At 34.8% G+C, this 7,121-nt stretch overlaps 1 long non-coding RNA gene and 1 pseudogene across 1 annotated transcript in view; one reads left to right on the top strand and one right to left on the bottom strand.

Annotated features, from left to right (window-relative positions):
* The first annotated feature begins 1,735 nt into the window (after positions 1-1,735).
* LOC107744999 (tetraspanin-12-like) overlaps positions 1,736-7,121 on the top strand; it is a 23,272-nt pseudogene continuing 17,886 nt past the window's right edge.
* The window catches only part of LOC107745000 (uncharacterized), a 20,064-nt gene continuing 19,401 nt past the window's right edge, over positions 6,459-7,121 (bottom strand). The window contains exon 4 of the long non-coding RNA XR_001640552.1: positions 6,459-6,637. This is a non-coding gene — a long non-coding RNA (uncharacterized LOC107745000). The remainder of the gene's footprint in view (positions 6,638-7,121) is intronic.

The following is a 7,121-nucleotide window of genomic DNA, read 5'->3' as shown; positions in this document are numbered from 1 at the left end:
TGTGTGTGTGTGTTTGGTTTTTGGTGTGAAAGATTACCTGGGCAAATATTACCTGACATCATTCTGTCAAGAACGACTGTCCTTGTAATAATTATACTGTAAATATGGCGAAATTTGTAGTTCAAATTATTAATATGTACACTAATATATACATGTATTTATTTATTTATATGTGCTTGTGTCGGTGTGTATAATGATAATGAAATCAAAAAGTCTAATTCTATAATATAAAACTATTCTATATTAAATTTTTCTTCAAGATTTTCTGAAGAAAATAATATTTTTGAATATAATCTTTATTCACCCGTTTTCTTCAGTTACTAAGTAATATTATTGTATAACTTAAACTTGAAAAATATGATGTTCTTTAAATTTCGCCTCATCATGGTTATCAGACACTCACAACCCTTGCACTTCTGTTTAGTATCTCATTTGACAGGTTTCAGTTTTGGCCTTTGGAGGGCAGCACTGACTGCAATACCTGATGACAGTTCACACGTTTGCTCTAGACTGAGTCTAGACAGTTACAATTTGGTGTTGTCTGTGTGTAAGAGTCTTTTGTAACATATACCACTAGAAATTTGCCCGTGGAAGACAATGTAACTACCCAGCTGTTTCTTGAGAGGAAAAAACCTCAGCTTGACCCCACACTCATTGTAGACAGTTATGACTTGGAGCAGTCGTGGTGGAGGCTTTTATAAAACATCCCATTAAAACCTTTAATTTCCAAGACAAAATTACCACACAGTTGTAGACAAGAAGTGTTCCACAAAGTGACATTGGACCTCAGCTCTCAATTTAGATCAAATAAAAATATGCTCGAGCTCATAAACAGGAAATGTGGCTCCTCTGATGACTGTTCCATCTGCATTTGTGGCAGTTTGAAAGCTATTTCTAGTTGTTTTTTTATATTTCTTTTCATCTGAGTTTCCTGGTGCTATATTTGCACACTAGAATATCAAATAATATCAATCAGTCAGCAGTTAGGATGCTCCAAATAAAACAATGCAGACTGTATTGGTTTTGCATGTTGTGTGCTTGTGAACGAAAGTACAGTTTTACTTTGATTTTTTTATTTAATGAGTAATTTTCAAGTCTTGAAAAATGTTTAGCAATTAATATATTTAATAACCTAACTATTACCAATATGAAATATTTACACCCTGAGTGTTAGAATATAGGCCACTTTGTGAGAGAACTAAATTAAGAAGTGCTGTAATAGTAGTCAATGTTGCCCAATGTTATGGATTCATTAAAACAACATATTAATAAACTTATAGTTATTAATGCTTTTGTAAATTAATTAAATTAGTACCAGTATAGCTTAACCCAGCGCTGGGTTATATTTAACCCATCATTTTTTAGTATACACAAAAATAAAGATAATTGTAACTTTTTATATCACAATTAAAAAAAATTTTTTTTTTTTTGCATTTCTGAGTTTATATTTCAGAACTGTAAGATTAAAGTCTGACTTGTGAGATATAAACAATTGTAATATTTCGAAAAAGTCAGAATTGTGAGATGAAAAGTTGGAATTAACTTCTTTCTCTCTTTCTTTCTTTATCCAGCAGCGTAAATTAGCTTCCATATAGACACAAGTTGGTCTATATATGAATAAATGTTAAAAAGGCTTGCCATAATCGGGATGGATATGATGACCCCGAGTTTGCCTTTAGGACCCGGAGGCACCGCTGCTCCGGATGACACTCGCGCGTTTGGAGTGAAAGTCTCTTACAAGCACAAATTAAACACAACACTTGTGGAAAGGCGAGGTGCACACAGCTGGCCCTGGCTGGAGTATATAACGCCTGGAATGACAGTGACATTGAATGGATCGCAGCGAAAACGCCCGGCTGTTGCGCGCAGCTCCGTTAGGAACACAAGTATGATTTTTCATTGCAGGCGCAACTAAGTTTGAGGAGTTTCCTGCAACTTCATGCTGGACAAAATATAAAGGGATCGTCTGTGTAGTGCCTTCCCTTGAGCGTTTTTCTTTGTCTTTTTTGGATACTCCAGGGATTTTTTTTGGTGTGAAAAGTGTCAAAGTGAATTTAATAGCCGTCGGAGAGGAGAAAGTTGCAACTTGCTCTTTTTAAAACCACATGTTGCTTCCTAAACATCCCACGGATATTTATAACACCATTGCAAGACATTCTGGATGCGAGTTGAACGCGCACAAGGATTTATGACATGGTATGATTTCAAAAATCTCTGTAAAAACATCTTAAACCAGCCTGATGGCCAAACTGGTCTTCAGGTGGTCTTAACATGCACTTAGCTGGTCTTCAGATGTTCTTCTGTGGTCAAAGGTGGTTTACCAGCCTAGCCAGCTGGTCTTAGATGGTTTAAGCTGATTTTTAGCTAGTTTAGCTGAGTGTGCAAAACCACTTTAGTTCAGTTTGGGGTGGAAGACCAATTAAGACCAGCAACCCCTTTAGACTGGTTTCTGCAGCAGTGATGTATTCCACATGACATCTCAAGCAAGCTGTACGATTGTTAAACTTTTAAAAATGCTTTACGCAATTTTCGAACTGACTTTTCTTCTCAGCGGTTATGGTGCCGTGGTGGCAGAAGTTAAAATGAGGTCTTTTGGCGAGCAGTTGGTGCGCTCAGAATGGCCCGGGAGGATTCGGTGAAGTGTCTGCGCTGTCTGCTCTACGCGCTCAACTTTCTCTTCTGGGTAAGACGAGTCCAAGTCGGAGCAGGTGGCTGGGCGAGCGCTCACGTTACATGGCTCGGTGCTGCTGTGCGCTCTGCGCTCTCCAAGACGCGCAACAGACACTCACTCTCCGACACACGCGCAATCTGTGTTCCCTCCCTCCCCGTCCTATGTTATCTTTATGTAGAGGACAGCCCGTATCCCAGCTATGCTCGAATGGCGCACAGCTCACATTCTGCCGGGCGCTATTTTTAGGGAATTAAATGTGATAAACACCAGGGTGTGTTTTTAGACCAAGAATGCCTGCGTAGGGCAAACTAAACTCATGCCAGTAATATTGCAGCATGTCAAATATAGCACAGTACCTAAATAGGTTTCCAAGCCAACCAAGTACACAAATACAGATCCATGCAATGCTTGCTTGTTTTTTAATACACTCAAGAAAAAAAATGCTGTACAAAGCTGTCACTGGGGCAATATACTAATATACAAAAGCTAAAAGGTACATCTTTGTAACTTATTTACACCTACAAATTCGAAAAGGCAGGCTACATATGAATCCAGTTATGTACCTTTTTTTGTCTAAAGTCTCCAAAGTCTAAGCCACAACTAAAATGCATGAATTTTATAGCATTACGCAATCAAACCAAATGACATCTGTAAGCAAAGGATGCCAATTTTTACCAGGTGGTCCAAATGGGATTTTTAGTGGCTGTATGAAGTCTGATATTTGGCAGCCAGAAACAATTAAAACCAGTTAACAATTAAAAATACTTTATTGATCTCGTATTTTAATTTCAGCATTTACTAATACATTATAAAATCAAAAGTTGTAAAATATATAAATATATATATATATATAAATTACTATAAATTACAATTAAAAGTTAAAGTATAAATAACAATATTGTAACAAAGGTATTGCTAACTGTTAATGCATTAACATTATCTAATAGACCTTATTGTAAAGTGTTAACAATAAAATATATAATAGATTAAATCTTGAAACAAATATTAAAACAAAAATCAAAACTTTTGGGGGGAGAATGTTTTTGGAAAATGTTTTCTTGCTTGTATTATCTTTGTCAAAAATAAGGATATCCATGTTTTTTTTTGATAATTTTTTATATAATATATAAAAATCACATTAAATAAGAAAAATGCATGCCAAAAATAAATGTTTAAAAATAATTACTTTATAAAAGTATTGAGATATAAATATCTGTATTAATTTATTCAGTAAAAATAAAATAGTTTTTGTTAATGTAATTTTTAATAATTTTTTATTAATATTAAATGTTATTTTTACATTACAAGTTAACAAAAATACAAAACATGCAATCTCTGCAGAATGAAACATAATATGAACTAGTATAAGTTAAGCTCAATCGACAGCAATTATTTATGTGAACTAATAATGATTAATTGATTATATCATTACTTTTTTAATCATAAAATGAAAACTAGGTGTTATGGTAATACACTTACAATGGAAGTGAATAGGGCCCACTTTCAGAGGTTTTACAACAAGAGACATGCAGCTTTTCATTTTCTAAAAACACCGTCATTCTTCTGTTAAAACAAAGTAAATCTGTTTAAATAATTTTACAGTCGTTTTAGGATTAATAGTATTACATTATCATGGTAAGTGGATATATACGTTTACACAGAATAGGCTAGTAGTATTTTTTTCACAGTAAAATCATATTTACATGCACATTGTTTGCATCTTGTGGCTATACTACTGAAATTGAGAGTATTTTAATGCTTGCAGATTGGCCTCAGTTCCACTGTAAGTGTCTCACCGTAAACAGATTTTTGGCTTTTCTATATAAAAAGTGGAAATTACTTTGTTGAAATTGCGGTATACAACATTATGCCACAAAAGCTGTCGATTGAGCATAATGTGTACCGAACCCAGATAATTCCTTAAAAATGTAGTGTTGCATCTTAAAAACAGTGTTGCATCTTAGAGAACTGGAGCAAAAGAAAGCCAAACAGAAGTAGAGACAGCAAGAAACAGGAAGAGAGAGAGAGCTTGCATTCCTACAGAGTATAATCACAGTTTATTTGCAACTGGTGTATTACTCAAATATGCTGCCCTATGAGAGGAGGAAGAGACAAGTGAGCAGGATGGACGGATAAATAAACAAAAGGCCTGCCAAGAAATGACTCTTCCTCTCTCTCTTTCCCTCAGACTGGAGGAGGCAGCCGTTCTCACATACTCCCCCGTCGTCCATCCTGTCGTCATCGCCGTGTGCTGTCGTATTTCTATACTATATATATATATATATATATATATATATATATAAATTACAATTAAAAGTTAAAGTATAAATAACAATATTGTAACAAAGGTATTGCTAACTGTTAATGCATTAACATTATCTAATAGACCTTATTGTAAAGTGTTAACAATAAAATATATAATAGATTAAATCTTGAAACAAATATTAAAACAAAAATCAAAACTTTTGGGGGGAGAATGTTTTTGGAAAATGTTTTCTTGCTTGTATTATCTTTGTCAAAAATAAGGATATCCATGTTTAATTGTGGCTCAAGTACCTTCAAGTTTTCTTCTCTATTCCCCCCCCAAGCTTATGGCCCTGTGTGTGCTGGGAGTGTCCGCCTGCCTCAGGGATCACCTGAACAATGTGTTCACCTTAACCGCTGACACCAGGTGAGTGGTAGCGGACGGACAGGTGTGAGCCGTAAAATCCTTTCATTCGGGGCAACGGTCCATGTAAAGGTCTAATTTACTGTTTTCCCACTTTTCAACCAGTTTGGATCAAATTGCCTCGAGCTTATGAAGTAATTACAAGCATGAATGAGGTGTGCAGTTCTGGGGAAGAAATCAGATAAATACATTAAGTCGCCAGTTGAGACAGGGCCTGGGTTGTGAACCATTAATTTGTGTATGCTTTGTAATTGTGTAGTTTTTGCCCCCCAAATCCTTTCAAGCATTAAAGGAAAACTCTGCAAAACTGGAAGAAAAATCCCAAAAGTATCAATATTATCCTGGAGGCGAGTGATATCTAATTAGTGTTGACAAAAAGCAATTTATCACCAAGGTGTGTATTATAATTCAAGTCGTTACTGAGTCCTCTGTGGCTCACATCATGACAGGAATGGGAATCAACAGAGAAAATTGTGTTAAAATCTGATTGTACACAATGAGTAGGTTTCCAAAGTTGCACTGCAGTAACATGCTGAATCAGCCCTTCTTCCATGACTGTAAAATAGGATATTATAACATAACAGGAAATTAACTAGAGTAGAACATTTCAGATTTATACAGATATGTGTGATCTTTAATTAGATATTTAGAAATATTCAGTCTAAGTTAAGCTCGGTCTCACATACTCCCCCGTCGTCCATCCTGTCGTCATCGCCGTGTGCTGTTTTCTAATCATCGTGGCTATGGTGGGCTACTGCGGCACACTCAAGTGCAATCTGCTCCTACTGTCTTGGGTAAGTAGAACTGGGAAGAAAAAAAAATGCAAACAAAAAACGAGGACAGCAGGAACATTGTGTGGTTTGGAATGTGTGTGGTTTTGTGTACCGAGAATATTTTAAGTTTAGCTGGCAGAGAAAAATAGTTTTTTAAATTATTATTATTATATATATATATAATTGAGAGTATATATATATATATATATATATATATATATATTTTTTTTAATTTACTAGTACTTAATTATATTAATATTTCAAGCAATATATTAATTTTATTTATATATTTACACTTTTTAGACATGTATATGTATGCATATATATAATGAATGCAAACAAAAAACGAGGACAGCAGGAACATTGTGTGGTTTGGAATGTGTGTGGTTTTGTGTACCGAGAATATTTTAAGTTTAGCTGGCAGTGACGTTGTTGACCCCAACCACCCTCCAACCAGATTCCAACAAGTCATGCTTTCTTTATCCACGCATCCCCTCCGAGACCGCTGTGTCTTCACTTCATACACTAGAGGGGAGTAGAGAGAGAGAGCACATCCTTATAGTCTTCCTCAAATATTTACTTGTGTAATGTGATGTATTTCCAAGTGAAATTGGGTATTTGATGAGATGAAATTGTGAGACGAATCTTGATTTTTTTTCATTGGTAACTGATTGGATCGTGAAAAGTGGCCTTTACATATGAAAATGGAATAAGGTAGTTAAAACATACAATAAGCGGCCTTGATGATGTCAGCAGAAAAGGAAAGTTGTTTTAGAGTCTGAGTAAATTTTTATTTTTTTTCATGAAAGTCTGTTTAGACTATGAAAAAGGTCATTAAAAATGTCCAAACTGCTCACTGCTAATTCGCTGAAATTGAAAGTTAATTTGCTTAATCTGATGTGGAACACAGAAATATATTTAATAGAGTGTCCAGGCTGCTCTTTTTCGTGCAATAAAAGAAAAATAGTTTTTTAAATTATTATTATTATATATATATATAATTGAGAGT

The sequence above is a fragment of the Sinocyclocheilus rhinocerous genome, unplaced genomic scaffold (assembly GCF_001515625.1).
Source record: "Sinocyclocheilus rhinocerous isolate Xijiao unplaced genomic scaffold, SAMN03320098_v1.1 scaffold2032, whole genome shotgun sequence".
Classification (NCBI taxonomy): Eukaryota; Metazoa; Chordata; class Actinopteri; order Cypriniformes; family Cyprinidae; genus Sinocyclocheilus; species Sinocyclocheilus rhinocerous.
Note: the sequence above shows the minus strand (reverse complement) of the source record. Positions and strands in the feature narration are given on the sequence as shown.